This window comes from Salmo salar, chromosome 04, assembly GCF_965601325.2.
Source record: "Salmo salar chromosome 04, fSalSal1, whole genome shotgun sequence".
Taxonomy (NCBI): Eukaryota; Metazoa; Chordata; class Actinopteri; order Salmoniformes; family Salmonidae; genus Salmo; species Salmo salar.
The window spans coordinates 14700208-14718628 of NC_138294.1; the positions used below are offsets into that span (position 1 = coordinate 14700208).

Genomic DNA, 18421 nt, shown 5'->3' on the forward strand with positions numbered 1-18421 from the left:
TCACATGGTGTTTTTACTTGCGTACCATTTTTTCTACAGATGAACTCGGTACCTTCAGGCGTTTGGAAATTGCTCCCAAGGATGAACCAGACTTGTGGAGGTCTACAACTGTTTTCTGAGGTCTTGGCTGATTTCTTTTGATTTTCCCATGATGTCAAGCAAAGAGGCACCGAGTTTAAAGGTAGGCCTTGAAATACATCTACAGGTAGACCTCCAATTGACTCAAATGATGTCAATTAGCCTATCAGAAGCTTCTAAAGCCATGACATCATTTTCGGGAATTTTCCACGCTGTTTAAAGGCACAGCCAACTTAGTGTATGTAAACCTCTGACCCACTGGATTTGTGATACAGTGAATTATAAGTGAAATAATCTGTCTGTAAACAATTGTTGGAAAAATGACTTGTGTCATGCACAAAGTACATGTCATAACCGACTTGCCAAAACTATAGTTTGTTAAACAAGACATGTGTGGAGTGGTTGACAAACGACTTTTAATGACTCCAACATAAGTGTACGTAAACTTCCGACTTCAACTGTATGTACCATTTCAAATTGTAAACCGATTTGCACAGCAGTATCCTTCCCTGGAGGTCTAGTGGTTAGGATTCGGTGCTTTCACCGCCGCGGCCCGGGTTCGATTCCCGGTCAGGGAACTAATCATTTGCGACCTGTTTACTTGTGCAACCTGTCACAAAAAAATTTGTCGGAATCGCACATATGTAGCATTTCAAATTGTGAACCGATTTGCTTTGGGCTATCCTTCCCTGGTGGTCTAGTGGTTAGGATTCGGCGCTCTCACCGCCGCGGCCGGGGTTCGATTCCCGGTCAGGGAACTAGTCTTTGTTACTTGTGCAACCTGTCACACTGAATTTAGTAGGTAATCGCACATATGTACCACTTTAATTGCAAACTGATTTCCCCTGCATTATCCTTACCTTGTTTTCTAGTGGTGCACCTGTCCCTCCTGCAGCAAAGCACCCCCACAACATGATGCTGCCACCCCTGTGCTTCATGGTTGGGATGGTGTTCTTCGGCTTGCAAACTTCCAAACATAACAATGGTCATTATGGCCAAATAGTTATATTTTTGTTTCATCAGACCAGAGGACATTTCTCCAAAAAGTAGGATCTTTGTCCACAAACTGCAGTCAGGCTTTTTTATGGCAGTTTTGGAGCAGCAGCTTCTTCCTTGCTGAGCGGCCTTTCAGGTTATGTCGATATAGGACTCGTTTTACTGTGGATGTAGATACTTTTGGACCTGTTTCCTCCAGCATCTTCACAAGGTCCTTTGCTGTTGTTCTGGGATTGATTTGCACTTTTCGCACCAAAGTACGTTCATCTCTAGGAGACAGGACGCGTCTCCTTCTTGAGCGGTATGACGGCTGCGTGGTCACATGGTGTTTTTACTTGCGTACCATTTTTTCTACAGATGAACTCGGTACCTTCAGGCGTTTGGAAATTGCTCCCAAGGATGAACCAGACTTGTGGAGGTCTACAACTGTTTTCTGAGGTCTTGGCTGATTTCTTTTGATTTTCCCATGATGTCAAGCAAAGAGGCACCGAGTTTAAAGGTAGGCCTTGAAATACATCTACAGGTACACCTCCAATTGACTCAAATGATGTCAATTAGCCTATCAGAAGCTTCTAAAGCCATGACATCATTTTCGGGAATTTTCCACGCTGTTTAAAGGCACAGCCAACTTAGTGTATGTAAACCTCTGACCCACTGGATTTGTGATACAGTGAATTATAAGTGAAATAATCTGTCTGTAAACAATTGTTGGAAAAATGACTTGTGTCATGCACAAAGTACATGTCATAACCGACTTGCCAAAACTATAGTTTGTTAAACAAGACATGTGTGGAGTGGTTGACAAACGACTTTTAATGACTCCAACATAAGTGTACGTAAACTTCCGACTTCAACTGTATGTACCATTTCAAATTGTAAACCGATTTGCACAGCAGTATCCTTCCCTGGAGGTCTAGTGGTTAGGATTCGGTGCTTTCACCGCCGCGGCCCGGGTTCGATTCCCGGTCAGGGAACTAATCATTTGCGACCTGTTTACTTGTGCAACCTGTCACAAAAAAATTTGTCGGACATCGCACATATGTAGCATTTCAAATTGTGAACCGATTTGCTTTGGGCTATCCTTCCCTGGTGGTCTAGTGGTTAGGATTCGGCGCTCTCACCGCCGCGGCCCGGGTTCGATTCCCAGTCAGGGAACTAGTCTTTGTTACTTGTGCAACCTGTCACACTGAATTTAGTAGGTAATCGCACATATGTACCACTTTAATTGCAAACTGATTTCCCCTGCATTATCCTTACCTTGTTTTCTAGTGGTGCACCTGTCCCTCCTGCAGCAAAGCACCCCCACAACATGATGCTGCCACCCCTGTGCTTCATGGTTGGGATGGTGTTCTTCGGCTTGCAAACTTCCAAACATAACAATGGTCATTATGGCCAAATAGTTATATTTTTGTTTCATCAGACCAGAGGACATTTCTCCAAAAAGTAGGATCTTTGTCCACAAACTGCAGTCAGGCTTTTTTATGGCAGTTTTGGAGCAGCAGCTTCTTCCTTGCTGAGCGGCCTTTCAGGTTATGTCGATATAGGACTCGTTTTACTGTGGATGTAGATACTTTTGGACCTGTTTCCTCCAGCATCTTCACAAGGTCCTTTGCTGTTGTTCTGGGATTGATTTGCACTTTTCGCACCAAAGTACGTTCATCTCTAGGAGACAGGACGCGTCTCCTTCTTGAGCGGTATGACGGCTGCGTGGTCACATGGTGTTTTTACTTGCGTACCATTTTTTCTACAGATGAACTCGGTACCTTCAGGCGTTTGGAAATTGCTCCCAAGGATGAACCAGACTTGTGGAGGTCTACAATTGTTTTCTGAGGTCTTGGCTGATTTCTTTTGATTTTCCCATGATGTCAAGCAAAGAGGCACCGAGTTTAAAGGTAGGCCTTGAAATACATCTACAGGTACACCTCCAATTGACTCAAATTATGTCAATTAGCCTATCAGAAGCTTCTAAAGCCATGACATCATTTTCGGGAATTTTCCACGCTGTTTAAAGGCACAGCCAACTTAGTGTATGTAAACCTCTGACCCACTGGATTTGTGATACAGTGAATTATAAGTGAAATAATCTGTCTGTAAACAATTGTTGGAAAAATGACTTGTGTCATGCACAAAGTACATGTCATAACCGACTTGCCAAAACTATAGTTTGTTAAACAAGACGTGTGGAGTGGTTGACAAACGACTTTTAATGACTCCAACATAAGTGTACGTAAACTTCCGACTTCAACTGTATGTACCATTTCAAATTGTAAACCGATTTGCACAGCAGTATCCTTCCCTGGAGGTCTAGTGGTTAGGATTCGGTGCTTTCACCGCCGCGGCCCGGGTTCGATTCCCGGTCAGGGAACTAATCATTTGCGACCTGTTTACTTGTGCAACCTGTCACAAAAAAATTTGTCGGACATCGCACATATGTAGCATTTCAAATTGTGAACCGATTTGCTTTGGGCTATCCTTCCCTGGTGGTCTAGTGGTTAGGATTCGGCGCTCTCACCGCCGCGGCCCGGGTTCGATTCCCGGTCAGGGAACTAGTCTTTGTTACTTGTGCAACCTGTCACACTGAATTTAGTAGGTAATCGCACATATGTACCACTTTAATTGCAAACTGATTTCCCCTGCATTATCCTTACCTTGTTTTCTAGTGGTGCACCTGTCCCTCCTGCAGCAAAGCACCCCCACAACATGATGCTGCCACCCCTGTGCTTCACGGTTGGGATGGTGTTCTTCGGCTTGCAAGCCTCCACCTTTTGCCTCCAAACATAACAATGGTCATTATGGCCAAATAGTTATATTTTTGTTTCATCAGACCAGAGGACATTTCTCAAAAAAGTAGGATCTTTGTCCACAAACTGCAGTCAGGCTTTTTTATGGCAGTTTTGGAGCAGCAGCTTCTTCCTTGCTGAGCGGCCTTTCAGGTAATGTCGATATAGGACTCGTTTTACTGTGGATGTAGATACTTTTGGACCTGTTTCCTCCAGCATCTTCACAAGGTCCTTTGCTGTTGTTCTGGGATTGATTTGCACTTTTCGCACCAAAGTACGTTCATCTCTAGGAGACAGAACATGTCTCCTTCCTGAGCGGTATGACGGCTGCGTGGTCACATGGTGTTTTTACTTGCGTACCATTTTTTCTACAGATGAACTCGGTACCTTCAGGCGTTTGGAAATTGCTCCCAAGGATGAACCAGACTTGTGGAGGTCTACAACTGTTTTCTGAGGTCTTGGCTGATTTCTTTTGATTTTCCCATGATGTCAAGCAAAGAGGCACCGAGTTTAAAGGTAGGCCTTGAAATACATCTACAGGTACACCTCCAATTGACTCAAATGATGTCAATTAGCCAATCAGAAGCTTCTAAAGCCATGACATCATTTTCGGGAATTTTCCACGCTTTTAAAGGCACAGCCAACTTAGTGTATGTAAACCTCTGACCCACTGGATTTGTGATACAGGGAATTATAAGTGAAATAATCTGTCTGTAAACAATTGTTGGAAAAATGACTTGTGTCATGCACAAAGTACATGTCCTAACCGACTTGCCAAAACTATAGTTTGTTAAACAAGACATGTGTGGAGTGGTTGACAAACGACTTTTAATGACTCCAACATAAGTGTACGTAAACTTCCGACTTCAACTGTATGTACCATTTCAAATTGTAAACCGATTTGCACAGCAGTATCCTTCTCTGGAGGTCTAGTGGTTAGGATTCGGTGCTTTCACCGCCGCGGCCCGGGTTCGATTCCCGGTCAGGGAACTAATCATTTGCGACCTGTTTACTTGTGCAACCTGTCACAAAAAAAATTGTCGGACATCGCACATATGTAGCATTTCAAATTGTGAACCGATTTGCTTTGGGCTATCCTTCCCTGGTGGTCTAGTGGTTAGGATACGGCGCTCTCACCGCCGCGGCCCGGGTTCGATTCCCGGTCAGGGAACTAGTCTTTGTTACTTGTGCAACCTGTCACACTGAATTTAGTAGGTAATCGCACATATGTACCACTTTAATTGCAAACTGATTTCCCTGCATTATCCTTACCTTGTTTTCTAGTGGTGCACCAGTCCCTCCTGCAGCAAAGCACCCCCACAACATGATGCTGCCACCCCTGTGCTTCACGGTTGGGATGGTGTTCTTCGGCTTGCAAGCCTCCACCTTTTGCCTCCAAACATAACAATGGTCATTATGGCCAAATAGTTATATTTTTGTTTCATCAGACCAGAGGACATTTCTCCAAAAAGTAGGATCTTTGTCCACAAACTGCAGTCAGGCTTTTTTATGGCAGTTTTGGAGCAGCAGCTTCTTCCTTGCTGAGCGGCCTTTCAGGTTATGTCGATATAGGACTCGTTTTACTGTGGATGTAGATACTTTTGGACCTGTTTCCTCCAGCATCTTCACAAGGTCCTTTGCTGTTGTTCTGGGATTGATTTGCACTTTTCGCACCAAAGTACGTTCATCTCTAGGAGACAGAACACGTCTCCTTCTTGAGCGGTATGACGGCTGCGTGGTCACATGGTGTTTTTACTTGCGTACCATTTTTTCTACAGATGAACTCGGTACCTTCAGGCGTTTGGAAATTGCTCCCAAGGATGAACCAGACTTGTGGAGGTCTACAATTGTTTTCTGAGGTCTTGGCTGATTTCTTTTGATTTTCCCATGATGTCAAGCAAAGAGGCACCGAGTTTAAAGGTAGGCCTTGAAATACATCTACAGGTACACCTCCAATTGACTCAAATTATGTCAATTAGCCTATCAGAAGCTTCTAAAGCCATGACATCATTTTCGGGAATTTTCCACGCTGTTTAAAGGCACAGCCAACTTAGTGTATGTAAACCTCTGACCCACTGGATTTGTGATACAGTGAATTATAAGTGAAATAATCTGTCTGTAAACAATTGTTGGAAAAATGACTTGTGTCATGCACAAAGTACATGTCCTAACCGACTAGCCAAAACTATAGTTTGTTAAACAAGACATGTGTGGAGTGGTTGACAAACGACTTTCAATGACTCCAACATAAGTGTACGTAAACTTCCGACTTCAACTGTATGTACCATTTCAAATTGTAAACCGATTTGCACAGCAGTATCCTTCCCTGGCGGTCTAGTGGTTAGGATTCGGTGCTCTCACCGCCGCGGCCCGGGTTCGATTCCCGGTCAGGGAACTAATCATTTGCGACCTGTTTACTTGTGCAACCTGTCACAAAAAAATTTGTCGGACATCGCACATATGTAGCATTTCAAATTGAGAACCGATTTGCTTTGGGTTATCCTTCCCTGGTGGTCTAGTGGTTAGGATTCGGTGCTCTCACCGCCGCGGTGCAGGGTTCGATTCCCGGTCAGGGAACTAGTCTTTGTTACTTGTGCAACCTGTCACATTGAATTTAGTAGGTAATCGCACATATGTACCACTTTAATTGCAAACTGATTTCCCCTGCGTTATCTTTACCTTGTTTTCTAGTGGTGCACCAGTCCCTCCTGCAGCAAAGCACCCCCACAACATGATGCTGCCACCCCTGTGCTTCACGGTAGGGATGGTGTTCTTCGGCTTGCAAACTTCCAAACATAACAATGGTCATTATTGCCAAATAGTTATATTTTTGTTTCATCAGACCAGAGGACATTTCTCCAAAAAGTAGGATCTTTGTCCACAAACTGCAGTCAGGCTTTTTTATGGCAGTTTTGGAGCAGCAGCTTCTTCCTTGCTGAGCGGCCTTTCAGGTTATGTCGATATAGGACTCGTTTTACTGTGGATGTAGATACTTTTGGACCTGTTTCCTCCAGCATCTTCACAAGGTCCTTTGCTGTTGTTCTGGGATTGATTTGCACTTTTCGCACCAAAGTACGTTCATCTCTAGGAGACAGAACGCGTCTCCTTCCTGAGCGGTATGACGGCTGCGTGGTCACATGGTGTTTTTACTTGCGTACCATTTTTTCTACAGATGAACTCGGTACCTTCAGGCGTTTGGAAATTGCTCCCAAGGATGAACCAGACTTGTGGAGGTCTACAATTGTTTTCTGAGGTCTTGGCTGATTTCTTTTGATTTTCCCATGATGTCAAGCAAAGAGGCACCGAGTTTGAAGGTAGGCCTTGAAATACATCTACAGGTACACCTCCAATTGACTCAAATGATGTCAATTAGCCTATCAGAAGCTTCTAAAGCCATGACATCATTTTCGGGAATTTTCCACGCTGTTTAAAGGCACAGCCAACATAGTGTATGTAAACCTCTGACCCACTGGATTTGTGATACAGTGAATTATAAGTGAAATAATCTGTCTGTAAACAATTGTTGGAAAAATGACTTGTGTCATGCACAAAGTACATGTCCTAAGCGACTTGCCTAATCTATAGTTTGTTAAACAAGACATGTGTGGAGTGGTTGACAAACGACTTTTAATGACTCCAACATAAGTGTACGTAAACTTCCGACTTCAACTGTATGTACCATTTCAAATTGTAAACCGATTTGCACAGCTGTATCCTTCCCTGGTGGTCTAGTGGTTAGGATTCGGCGCTTTCACCGCCGCGGCCCAGGTTCGATTCCCGGTCAGGGAGCTAATCATTTGCGACCTGTTTACTTGTGCAACCTGTCACAATGAATTTTGTCGGACATCGCACATATGTAGCATTTCCAATTGTGAACCGATTTGCTTTGGGTTATCCTTCCCTGGTGGGCTAGTGGTTAGGATTCGGCGCTCTCACCGCTGCGGCCCGGGTTCGATTCCCGGTCAGGGAACTAGTCTTCGTTACTTGTGCAACCTGTCACACTGAATTTAGTAGGTAATCGCACATAAGTACCACTTTAATTGCAAACTGATTTCCCTGCATTATCCTTACCTTGTTTTCTAGTGGTGCACCAGTCCCTCCTGCAGCAAAGCACCCCCACAACATGATGCTGCCACCCCTGTGCTTCATGGTTGGGATGGTGTTCTTCGGCTTGCAAGCCTCCACCTTTTGCCTCCAAACATAACAATGGTCATTATGGCCAAATAGTTATATTTGTGTTTCATCAGACCAGAGGACATTTCTCCAAAAAGTAGGATCTTTGTCCACAAACTGCAGTCAGGCTTTTTTATGGCAGTTTTGGAGCAGCAGCTTCTTCCTTGCTGAGCAGCCTTTCAGGTTATGTCGATAAAGGACTCGTTTTACTGTGGATGTAGATACTTTTGGACCTGTTTCCACCAGCATATTCACAAGGTCCTTTGCTGTTGTTCTGGGATTGATTTGCACTTTTCGCACCAAAGTACGTTCATCTCTAGGAGACAGAACGCGTCTCCTTCCTGAGCGGTATGACGGCTGCGTGGTCACATGGTGTTTTTACTTGCTTACCATTTTTTCTACAGATGAACTCGGTACCTTCAGGCGTTTGGAAATTGCTCCCAAGGATGAACCAGACTTGTGGAGGTCTACAATTGTTTTCTGAGGTCTTGGCTGATTTCTTTTGATTTTCCCATGATGTCAAGCAAAGAGGCACCGAGTTTAAAGGTAGGCCTTGAAATACATCTACAGGTACACCTCCAATTGACTCAAATTATGTCAATTAGCCTATCAGAAGCTTCTAAAGCCATGACATCATTTTCGGGAATTTTCCACGCTGTTTAAAGGCACAGCCAACTTAGTGTATGTAAACCTCTGACCCACTGGATTTGTGATACAGTGAATTATAAGTGAAATAATCTGTCTGTAAACAATTGTTGGGAAAATGACTTGTGTCATGCACAAAGTACATGTCCTAACCGACTTGCCAAAACTATAGTTTGTTAAACAAGACATGTGTGGAGTGGTTGACAAACGACTTTTAATGACTCCAACATAAGTGTACGTAAACTTCCGACTTCAAATGTATGTACCATTTCAAATTGTAAACCGATTTGCACAGCAGTATCCTTCCCTGGCGGTCTAGTGGTTAGGATTCGGCGCTCTCACCGCCGCGGCCCGGGTTCGATTCCCGGTCAGGGAACTAATCATTTGCGACCTGTTTACTTGTGCAACCTGTCACAAAAAAATTTGTCGGACATCGCACATATGTAGCATTTCAAATTGAGAACCGATTTGCTTTGGGTTATCCTTCCCTGGTGGTCTAGTGGTTAGGATTTGGTGCTCCCACCGCCGCGGCCTGGGTTCGATTCCCGGGTCAGGGAACTGGTCTTTGTTACTTGTGTAACCTGTCACACTGAATTTAGTAGGTAATCGCACATATGTACCACTTTAATTGCAAACTGATTTCCCCTGCATTATCCTTACCTTGTTTTCTAGTGGTGCACCAGTCCCTCCTGCAGCAAAGCACCCCCACAACATGATGCTGCCACCCCTGTGCTTCACGGTTGGGATGGTGTTCTTCGGCTTGCAAACTTCCAAACATAACAATGGTCATTATGGCCAAATAGTTCTATTTTTGTTTCATCAGACCAGAGGACATTTCTCCAAAAAGTAGGATCTTTGTCCACAAACTGCAGTCAGGCTTTTTTATGGCAGTTTTGGAGCAGCAGCTTCTTCCTTGCTGAGCGGCCTTTCAGGTTATGTCGATATAGGACTCGTTTTACTGTGGATGTAGATACTTTTGGACCTGTTTCCTCCAGCATCTTCACAAGGTCCTTTGCTGTTGTTCTGGGATTGATTTGCACTTTTCGCACCAAAGTACGTTCATCTCTAGGAGACAGGACGCGTCTCCTTCTTGAGCGGTATGACGGCTGCGTGGTCACATGGTGTTTTTACTTGCGTACCATTTTTTCTACAGATGAACTCGGTACCTTCAGGCGTTTGGAAATTGCTCCCAAGGATGAACCAGACTTGTGGAGGTCTACAATTGTTTTCTGAGGTCTTGGCTGATTTCTTTTGATTTTCCCATGATGTCAAGCAAAGAGGCACCGAGTTTAAAGGTAGGCCTTGAAATACATCTACAGGTACACCTCCAATTGACTCAAATTATGTCAATTAGCCTATCAGAAGCTTCTAAAGCCATGACATCATTTTCGGGAATTTTCCACGCTGTTTAAAGGCACAGCCAACTTAGTGTATGTAAACCTCTGACCCACTGGATTTGTGATACAGTGAATTATAAGTGAAATAATCTGTCTGTAAACAATTGTTGGGAAAATGACTTGTGTCATGCACAAAGTACATGTCCTAACCGACTTGCCAAAACTATAGTTTGTTAAACAAGACATGTGTGGAGTGGTTGACAAACGACTTTTAATGACTCCAACATAAGTGTACGTAAACTTCCGACTTTAACTGTATGTACCATTTCAAATTGTAAACCGATTTGCACAGCAGTATCCTTCCCTGGTAGTCTAGTGGTTAGGATTCGGCGCTCTCACCGCCGCTGCCCGGGTTCGATTCCCGGTCAGGGAACTAATCATTTGCGACCTGTTTACTTGTGCAACCTGTCACAAAAAAATTTGGCGGACATCGCACATATGTAGCATTTCCAATTGTGAACCGATTTGCTTTGGGTTATCCTTCCCTGGTGGTCTAGTGGTTAGGATTCTGCGCTCTCACTGCTGCGTCCTGGGTTCGATTCACGGTCAGGGAACTAGTCTTTGTTACTTGTGCAACCTGTCACACTGAATTTAGTAATTAATCGCACATATGTACCACTTAAATTGCAAACTGATTTTCCCTGCAGTGTCCATCCATTGTGTTCTAGTGGTGCACCAGTCCCTCCTGCAGCAAAGCACCCCCACAACATGATGCTGCCACCCCTGTGCTTCACGGTTGGGATGGTGTTCTTCGGCTTGCAAGCCTCCAACTTTTTCCTCCAAACATAACAATGGTCATTACGGCCAAACAGTTATATTTTTGTTTCATCAGACCGGAGGACATTTCTCAGAAAAGTAGGATCTTTGTCCCCAAACTGCAGTCAGGCTTTTTTATGGCAGTTTTGGAGCAGCAGCTTCTTCCTTAACCTCTTGGGGCTAGGTGGGACGCTAGCGTGCCACCCGTGGTGCACTCCATCAACAGCAGGTGCATTTCAAGAGCGGCAAATTTGAATCCAAATAAATGTCAAAATTCAAATTTTTCAAACATACAACTATTTTACACCCTTTGAAAGATAAACATCTCCTTAATCTAACCACGTTTTACGATTTCAAAAAGGTTTTACGGCGAAAGCATAAATTTAGAGTATGTTAGGACAGCACATTTACAAGAGTTGTGTGTAATGTTTTGTCAATTCGAAGACAGGGTAACCAAAACCATAAAACCAGCTAAAATGATGCACTAACCTTTTACAATCTCCATCAGATGACACTCCTAGGACATTATGTTAGACAATGCATGCATTTTTAGTTCTATCAAGTTCATATTTATATCCAAAAACAGCGTTTTACTATGGCATTGATGTTGAGGAAATCGTTTCCCTCCAATAACCGGCAGTCAAGTCAGCGTCACAAATTAAATAATTAAAATTAGAAAACATTGGTAAAATATTATATTGTCATTTAAAGAATTATAGATTTACATCTCTTGAACGCAATCAACTTGCCAGATTTAAAAATAACCTTACTGGGAAATCACACTTTGCAATAATCTGAGCACTGCGCCCAGAAAAATACGCGTTGCGATACAGACTAGACGTCATGTTGGGAAGATCTAAAATCGAAAATACTATGTAAATAATCCATTACCTTTGATTCTCTTCATCAGATGTCACTTCCAGGTATCACAGGTCCATAACGAATGTAGTTTTGTTCAAAAAAGCTCATCATTTATGTCCAAAAATCTCCGTCTTGTTAGCACATGATCTAAGCCAGCCGGACTTCTCGTCATGAACGAGGGGAAAAAATATATTTCCGTTCGTTCAAACATGTCAAACGTTGTATAGCATAAATCATTAGGGCCTTTTTTAACCAGAACATGAATAATATTCAAGGTGGACGAATGCATACTCTTTTATAACGTATTGGAACGAGGGTACCCAACATGAACTCGCGCGCCAGGTGTCTAATGGGACATCATCGTTCCATGGCTCTTGTTCGGTCAGATCTCCCTCCAGAAGACTCAAAACACTTTGTAAAGGCTGGTGACATCTAGTGGAAGCAATAGGAAGTGCCAAAATATTCCTCAGCCCCTGTGTTTTTCAATGGGATAGGTTTAAATGTAATACAACACATCAGGTATCCACTTCCTGTCAGAAAATGTCTCAGGGTTTTGCCTGCCAAATGAGTTCTGTTATACTCACAGACACCATTCAAACAGTTTTGGAAACTTTAGAGTGTTTTCTATCCATATATAATAAGTATATGCATATTCTAGTTACTGGGTAGGATTAGTAACCAGATTAAATCGGGTACATTTTTTTTATCCAGACGTGCAAATGCTGCCCCCTAGCCCTAACAGGTTAATGAGCGGCCTTTCAGGTTATGTCGATATAGGACTCGTTTTACTGTGGATATAGATACTTTTGAACCTGTTTCCTCCAGCATCTTCACAAGGTCCTTTGCTGTTGTTCTGGGATTGATTTGCACTTTTCGCACCAAAGTACGTTCATCTCTAGGAGACAGAACGCGTCTCCTTCCTGAGCGGTATGACGGCTGCGTGGTCCCATGGTGTTTATACTTGAGTACTATTGTTTCTACAGATGACCTCGGTGCCTTCAGGCATTTGGAAATTGCTCCCAAGGATGAACCAGACTTGTGGAGGTCTGCAATTGTTTTCTGAGGTCTTGGCTGATTTCTTTTGAATTTCCCATGATGTCAAGCAAAGAGGCACCGAGTTTAAAGGTAGGCCTTGAACTACATCTACAGGTACACCTCCAATTGACTCAAATGATGTCAATTAGCCTAACAGAAGCTTCTAAAGCCATGACATCCTTTTCGGGAATTTTCCAAGCTGTTTAAAGGCACAGCCAACTTAGTGTATGTAAACCTCTGACCCACTGGATTTGTGATACAATGAATTATAAGTGAAATAATCTGTCTGTAAACAATTGTTGGAAAAATGACTTGTGTCATGCACAAAGTACATGCCCTAACCAACTTGCCTAAACTATAGTTTGTTAAACAAGACATGTGTGGAGTGGTTGACGAACGACTTTTAATGACTCCAACATAAGTGTATGTAAACTTCCGACTTCAACTGTATTTACCATTTCAAATTGTGAACGGATTTGTACCGCAGTATCCTTCCCTGGTGGTCTAGTGGTTAGGATTCGGCGCTCTCACTGCCGCGGCCCGGGTTCGATTCCCTGTCAGGGAACTAATCATTTGCGACCTGTTTACTTGTGCAACCTGTCACAAAAAAATAGTCGGACATCGCACATATGTAGCATTTCAAATTGTGAACCGATTTGCTTTGGGTTATCCTTCCCTGGTGGTCTAGTGGTTAGGATTCGGTGCTCTCACTGCTGCGTCCCGGGTTTGATTCCTGGTCAGGAAACTAGTCTTTGTTACTTGTGCAACCTGTCACACTGAATTTAGTAATTAATCGCACATATGTACCACTTAAATTGCAAACTGATTTTCCCTGCAGTGTCCATCCATTGTGTTCTAGTGGTGCACCAGTCCCTCCTGCAGCAAAGCACCCCCACAACATGATGCTGCCACCCCTGTGCTTCACGGTTGGGATGGTGTTCTTCGGCTTGCAAGCCTCCAACTTTTTCCTCCAAACATAACAATGGTCATTACGGCCAAACAGTTATATTTTTGTTTCATCAGACCGGAGGACATTTCTCCGAAAAGTAGGATCTTTGTCCCCAAACTGCAGTCAGGCTTTTTTATGGCAGTTTTGGAGCAGCAGCTTCTTCCTTAATGAGCGGCCTTTCAGGTTATGTCGATATAGGACTCGTTTTACTGTGGATATAGATACTTTTGAACCTGTTTCCTCCAGCATCTTCACAAGGTCCTTTGCTGTTGTTCTGGGATTGATTTGCACTTTTCGCACCAAAGTACGTTCATCTCTAGGAGACAGAACGCGTCTCCTTCCTGAGCGGTATGACGGCTGCGTGGTCCCATGGTGTTTATACTTGAGTACTATTGTTTCTACAGATGACCTCGGTGCCTTCAGGCGTTTGGAAATTGCTCCCAAGGATGAACCAGACTTATGGAGGTCTGCAATTGTTTTCTGAGGTCTTGGCTGATTTCTTTTGAATTTCCCATGATGTCAAGCAAAGAGGCACCGAGTTTAAAGGTAGGCCTTGAACTACATCTACAGGTACACCTCCAATTGACTCAAATGATGTCAATTAGCCTAACAGAAGCTTCTAAAGCCATGACATCCTTTTCGGGAATTTTCCAAGCTGTTTAAAGGCACAGCCAACTTAGTGTATGTAAACCTCTGACCCACTGGATTTGTGATACAGTGAATTATAAGTGAAATAATCTGTCTGTAAACAATTGTTGGGAAAATGACTTGTGTCATGCACAAAGTACATGCCCTAACCAACTTGCCAAAACTAGAGTTTGTTAAACAAGACATGTGTGGAGTGGTTGACGAACGACTTTTAATGACTCCAACATAAGTGTATGTAAACTTCCGACTTCAACTGTATTTACCATTTCAAATTGTGAACGGATTTGTACCGCAGTATCCTTCCCTGGTGGTCTAGTGGTTAGGATTCGGCGCTCTCACTGCCGCGGCCCGGGTTCGATTCCCTGTTAGGGAGCTAATCATTTGCGACCTGTTTACTTGTGCAACCTGTCACAAAAAAATAGTCGGACATCGCACATATGTAGCATTTCAAATTGTGAACCGATTTGCTTTGGGTTATCCTTCCCTGGTGGTCTAGTGGTTAGGATTCGGCGCTCTCACTGCTGCGTCACGGGTTCGATTCCTGGTCAGGAAACTAGTCTTTGTTACTTGTGCAACCTGTCACACTGAATTTAGTAATTAATCGCACATATGTACCACTTAAATTGCAAACTGATTTTCCCTGCAGTGTCCATCCATTGTGTTCTAGTGGTGCACCAGTCCCTCCTGCAGCAAAGCACCCCCACAACATGATGCTGCCACCCCTGTGCTTCACGGTTGGGATGGTGTTCTTCGGCTTGCAAGCATCCAACTTTTTCCTCCAAACATAACAATGGTCATTACGGCCAAACAGTTATATTTTTGTTTCATCAGACCGGAGGACATTTCTCCGAAAAGTAGGATCTTTGTCCCCAAACTGCAGTCAGGCTTTTTTATGGCATTTTCGGAGCAGCAGCTTCTTCCTTAATGAGCGGCCTTTCAGGTTATGTCGATATAGGACTCGTTTTACTGTGGATATAGATACTTTTGAACCTGTTTCCTCCAGCATCTTCACAAGGTCCTTTGCTGTTGTTCTGGGATTGATTTGCACTTTTCGCACCAAAGTACGTTCATCTCTAGGAGACAGAACGCGTCTCCTTCCTGAGCGGTATGACGGCTGCGTGGTCCCATGGTGTTTATACTTGAGTACTATTGTTTCTACAGATGACCTCGGTACCTTCAGGCGTTTGGAAATTGCTCCCAAGGATTTTTACCAGACTTGTGGAGGTCTGCAATTGTTTTCTGAGGTCTTGGCTGATTTCTTTTGAATTTCCCATGATGTCAAGCAAAGAGGCACCGAGTTTAAAGATAGGCCTTGAACTACATCTACAGGTACACCTCCAATTGACTCAAATGATGTCAATTAGCCTAACAGAAGCTTCTAAAGCCATGACATCCTTTTCGGGAATTTTCCAAGCTGTTTAAAGGCACAGCCAACTTAGTGTATGTAAACCTCTGACCCACTGGATTTGTGATACAGTGAATTATAAGTGAAATAATCTGTCTGTAAACAATTGTTGGAAAAATGACTTGTGTCATGCACAAAGTACATGCCCTAACCAACTTGCCAAAACTATAGTTTGTTAAACAAGACATGTGTGGAGTGGTTGACGAAGAACTTTTAATGACTCCAACATAAGTGTATGTAAACTTCCGACTTCAACTGTATTTACCATTTCAAATTGTGAACGGATTTGTTCCACAGTATCCTTCCCTGGTGGTCTAGTGGTTAGGATTCGGCGCTCTCACCGCCGCGGCCCGGGTTCGATTCCCTGTCAGGGAACTAATCATTTGCGACCTGTTTACTTGTGCAACCTGTCACAAACAAATAGTCGGACATCGCACATATGTAGCATTTCAAATTGTGAACCGATTTGCTTTGGGTTATCCTTCCCTGGTGGTCTAGTGGTTAGGATTCGGCGCTCTCACTGCCGCGTCCCGGGATCGATTAACGGTCAGGGAACTAGTCTTTGTTACTTGTGCAACCTGTCACACTGAATTTAGTAATTAATCGCACATATGTACCACTTAAATTGCAAACTGATTTTCCCTGCAGTGTCCATCCATTGTGTTCTAGTGGTTCACTAGTCCCTCCTGCAGCAAAGCACCCCCACAACATGATGCTGCCACCCCTGTGCTTCACGGTTGGGATGGTGTTCTTCGGCTTGCAAGCCTCCAACTTTTTCCTCCAAACATAACAATGGTCATTACGGCCAAACAGTTATATTTTTGTTTCATCAGACCGGAGGACATTTCTCCGAAAAGTAGGATCTTTGTCCCCAAACTGCAGTCAGGCTTTTTTATGGCAGTTTTGGAGCAGCAGCTTCTTCCTTAATCAGCGGCCTTTCAGGTTATGTCGATATAGGACTCGTTTTACTGTGGATATAGATACTTTTGAACCTGTTTCCTCCAGCATCTTCACAAGGTCCTTTGCTGTTGTTCTGGGATTGATTTGCACTTTTCGCACCAAAGTACGTTCATCTCTAGGAGACAGAACGCATCTCCTTCCTGAGCGGTATGACGGCTGCGTGGTCCCATGGTGTTTATACTTGAGTACTATTGTTTCTACAGATGACCTCGGTACCTTCAGGCGTTTGGAAATTGCTCCCAAGGATGAACCAGACTTGTGGAGGTCTGCAATTGTTTTCTGAGGTCTTGGCTGATTTCTTTTGAATTTCCCATGATGTCAAGCAAAGAGGCACCGAGTTTAAAGATAGGCCTTGAACTACATCTACAGGTACACCTCCAATTGACTCAAATGATGTCAATTAGCCTAACAGAAGCTTCTAAAGCCATGACATCCTTTTCGGGAATTTTCCAAGCTGTTTAAAGGCACAGCCAACTTAGTGTATGTAAACCTCTGACCCACTGGATTTGTGATACAGTGAATTATAAGTGAAATAATCTGTCTGTAAACAATTGTTGGAAAAATGACTTGTGTCTTGCACAAAGTACATGCCCTAACCAACTTGCCAAAACTATAGTTTGTTAAACAAGACATGTGTGGAGTGGTTGACGAACGACTTTTAATGACTCCAACATAAGTGTATGTAAACTTCCGACTTCAACTTTACCATTTCAAATTGTGAACGGATTTGTACCGCAGTATCCTTCCCTGGTGGTCTAGTGGTTAGGATTCGGCGCTCTCACCGCCGCGGCCCGGGTTCGATTCCCGGTCAGGGAACTAATCTTTTGTGACTTGTGCAACCTGTCACAATGATTTTTGTCGGTCATCGCACATATGTAGCATTTCAAATTGTGAACCGATTTGCTTTGCGGTATTCTTCCCTGGTGGTCTAGTGGTTAGGATTCGGCGCTCTCACGGCGCGGGCCGGGTTCGATTCCAGGTCAGGGACCTAGTTTTTACTTGTTCAACCTGTCACAACAAATTTAGTAGGTTATTATATATAGCTATGATTTTACGTTGCAACATACCAGTTTTACAATATATTATAAATCATTGTGTATTTTTGAGTAACGCTACATTTTTGACAAAAAACATCCTCCTTCGAGCCGGATTTGAACCAGCGACCTAAGGATTTCAGCATTTAGCGTTCTACAGTCCTCCGCTCTACCAACTGAGCTATCGAAGGACAACGAAAATGAGAATTGTGGATTATCTAGGTTTTCTGAATTCTGCTGCGAGGTCACTTGGGTTCTTTCTCAATTCGGAAACTGGAAATGCACGTTTTATTCTCTTTCGGGGAATGTGCGAACAACAGGCAAATGTATATCTTTTAGGCGCATTTATGAGGTAGGAAAAGGTCCTCCTTCGTGCCCGATTTCAGCATTTAGTGTTGTACAGTCCTCCGCTCTTCCAAATGAGCTATCGAATGTGGGGAATTGTGGATAAACTTGGAAGTGTTTTGAATTCTTCTGTATTATTGGATTCGTACACCTAGACAATTTTTTAAGGAAACTGGAAATGCACATATTTTTCTCTATATGTGCGAACAACTGGTAAAAATATTTTTGGGGGAGCATTGGTGAGGTAGAAAAAGTGTCCTCCTTCGAGCCGGATTTGAACCAGCGACCTAAGGATTTCAGCATTTAGCGTTCTACAGTCCTCCGCTCTACCAACTGAGCTATCGAAGGGACATGGAGAA

At 43.4% G+C, this 18421-nt stretch overlaps 21 non-coding genes across 21 annotated transcripts; 19 read left to right on the plus strand and 2 right to left on the minus strand.

The window, feature by feature from the left end:
* Positions 1–584: 584 nt before the first annotated feature.
* Positions 585–656, plus strand: trnae-cuc (transfer RNA glutamic acid (anticodon CUC)). The gene has a single exon. It is a non-coding gene; the product is annotated as a tRNA-Glu (tRNA).
* Positions 657–764: 108 nt separating this feature from the next.
* On the plus strand, positions 765–836 carry trnae-cuc (transfer RNA glutamic acid (anticodon CUC)). The gene has a single exon. It is a non-coding gene; the product is annotated as a tRNA-Glu (tRNA).
* Positions 837–1976: 1140 nt separating this feature from the next.
* On the plus strand, positions 1977–2048 carry trnae-uuc (transfer RNA glutamic acid (anticodon UUC)). Its single transcript has one exon. It is a non-coding gene; the product is annotated as a tRNA-Glu (tRNA).
* A 109-nt stretch (positions 2049–2157) lies between these two features.
* trnae-cuc (transfer RNA glutamic acid (anticodon CUC)) lies at positions 2158–2229 on the plus strand. Its single transcript has one exon. It is a non-coding gene; the product is annotated as a tRNA-Glu (tRNA).
* A 1138-nt stretch (positions 2230–3367) lies between these two features.
* trnae-cuc (transfer RNA glutamic acid (anticodon CUC)) lies at positions 3368–3439 on the plus strand. Its single transcript has one exon. It is a non-coding gene; the product is annotated as a tRNA-Glu (tRNA).
* Positions 3440–3548: 109 nt separating this feature from the next.
* On the plus strand, positions 3549–3620 carry trnae-cuc (transfer RNA glutamic acid (anticodon CUC)). Its single transcript has one exon. It is a non-coding gene; the product is annotated as a tRNA-Glu (tRNA).
* A 1152-nt stretch (positions 3621–4772) lies between these two features.
* Positions 4773–4844, plus strand: trnae-uuc (transfer RNA glutamic acid (anticodon UUC)). The gene has a single exon. It is a non-coding gene; the product is annotated as a tRNA-Glu (tRNA).
* A 109-nt stretch (positions 4845–4953) lies between these two features.
* Positions 4954–5025, plus strand: trnae-cuc (transfer RNA glutamic acid (anticodon CUC)). Its single transcript has one exon. It is a non-coding gene; the product is annotated as a tRNA-Glu (tRNA).
* Positions 5026–6177: 1152 nt separating this feature from the next.
* On the plus strand, positions 6178–6249 carry trnae-cuc (transfer RNA glutamic acid (anticodon CUC)). The gene has a single exon. It is a non-coding gene; the product is annotated as a tRNA-Glu (tRNA).
* A 109-nt stretch (positions 6250–6358) lies between these two features.
* trnae-cuc (transfer RNA glutamic acid (anticodon CUC)) lies at positions 6359–6431 on the plus strand. Its single transcript has one exon. It is a non-coding gene; the product is annotated as a tRNA-Glu (tRNA).
* A 1140-nt stretch (positions 6432–7571) lies between these two features.
* On the plus strand, positions 7572–7643 carry trnae-uuc (transfer RNA glutamic acid (anticodon UUC)). Its single transcript has one exon. It is a non-coding gene; the product is annotated as a tRNA-Glu (tRNA).
* A 109-nt stretch (positions 7644–7752) lies between these two features.
* Positions 7753–7824, plus strand: trnae-cuc (transfer RNA glutamic acid (anticodon CUC)). Its single transcript has one exon. It is a non-coding gene; the product is annotated as a tRNA-Glu (tRNA).
* A 1152-nt stretch (positions 7825–8976) lies between these two features.
* Positions 8977–9048, plus strand: trnae-cuc (transfer RNA glutamic acid (anticodon CUC)). The gene has a single exon. It is a non-coding gene; the product is annotated as a tRNA-Glu (tRNA).
* A 109-nt stretch (positions 9049–9157) lies between these two features.
* On the plus strand, positions 9158–9230 carry trnag-ccc (transfer RNA glycine (anticodon CCC)). Its single transcript has one exon. It is a non-coding gene; the product is annotated as a tRNA-Gly (tRNA).
* Positions 9231–10370: 1140 nt separating this feature from the next.
* On the plus strand, positions 10371–10442 carry trnae-cuc (transfer RNA glutamic acid (anticodon CUC)). The gene has a single exon. It is a non-coding gene; the product is annotated as a tRNA-Glu (tRNA).
* Positions 10443–13214: 2772 nt separating this feature from the next.
* On the plus strand, positions 13215–13286 carry trnae-cuc (transfer RNA glutamic acid (anticodon CUC)). Its single transcript has one exon. It is a non-coding gene; the product is annotated as a tRNA-Glu (tRNA).
* A 1333-nt stretch (positions 13287–14619) lies between these two features.
* trnae-cuc (transfer RNA glutamic acid (anticodon CUC)) lies at positions 14620–14691 on the plus strand. Its single transcript has one exon. It is a non-coding gene; the product is annotated as a tRNA-Glu (tRNA).
* Positions 14692–16026: 1335 nt separating this feature from the next.
* trnae-cuc (transfer RNA glutamic acid (anticodon CUC)) lies at positions 16027–16098 on the plus strand. Its single transcript has one exon. It is a non-coding gene; the product is annotated as a tRNA-Glu (tRNA).
* Positions 16099–17427: 1329 nt separating this feature from the next.
* On the plus strand, positions 17428–17499 carry trnae-cuc (transfer RNA glutamic acid (anticodon CUC)). The gene has a single exon. It is a non-coding gene; the product is annotated as a tRNA-Glu (tRNA).
* Positions 17500–17819: 320 nt separating this feature from the next.
* Positions 17820–17908, minus strand: trnay-gua (transfer RNA tyrosine (anticodon GUA)). Its single transcript is given in 2 exon segments — positions 17820–17855; positions 17872–17908. It is a non-coding gene; the product is annotated as a tRNA-Tyr (tRNA).
* A 413-nt stretch (positions 17909–18321) lies between these two features.
* On the minus strand, positions 18322–18410 carry trnay-gua (transfer RNA tyrosine (anticodon GUA)). The gene is given in 2 exon segments: positions 18322–18357; positions 18374–18410. It is a non-coding gene; the product is annotated as a tRNA-Tyr (tRNA).
* Between the last annotated feature and the right edge of the window lie 11 nt (positions 18411–18421).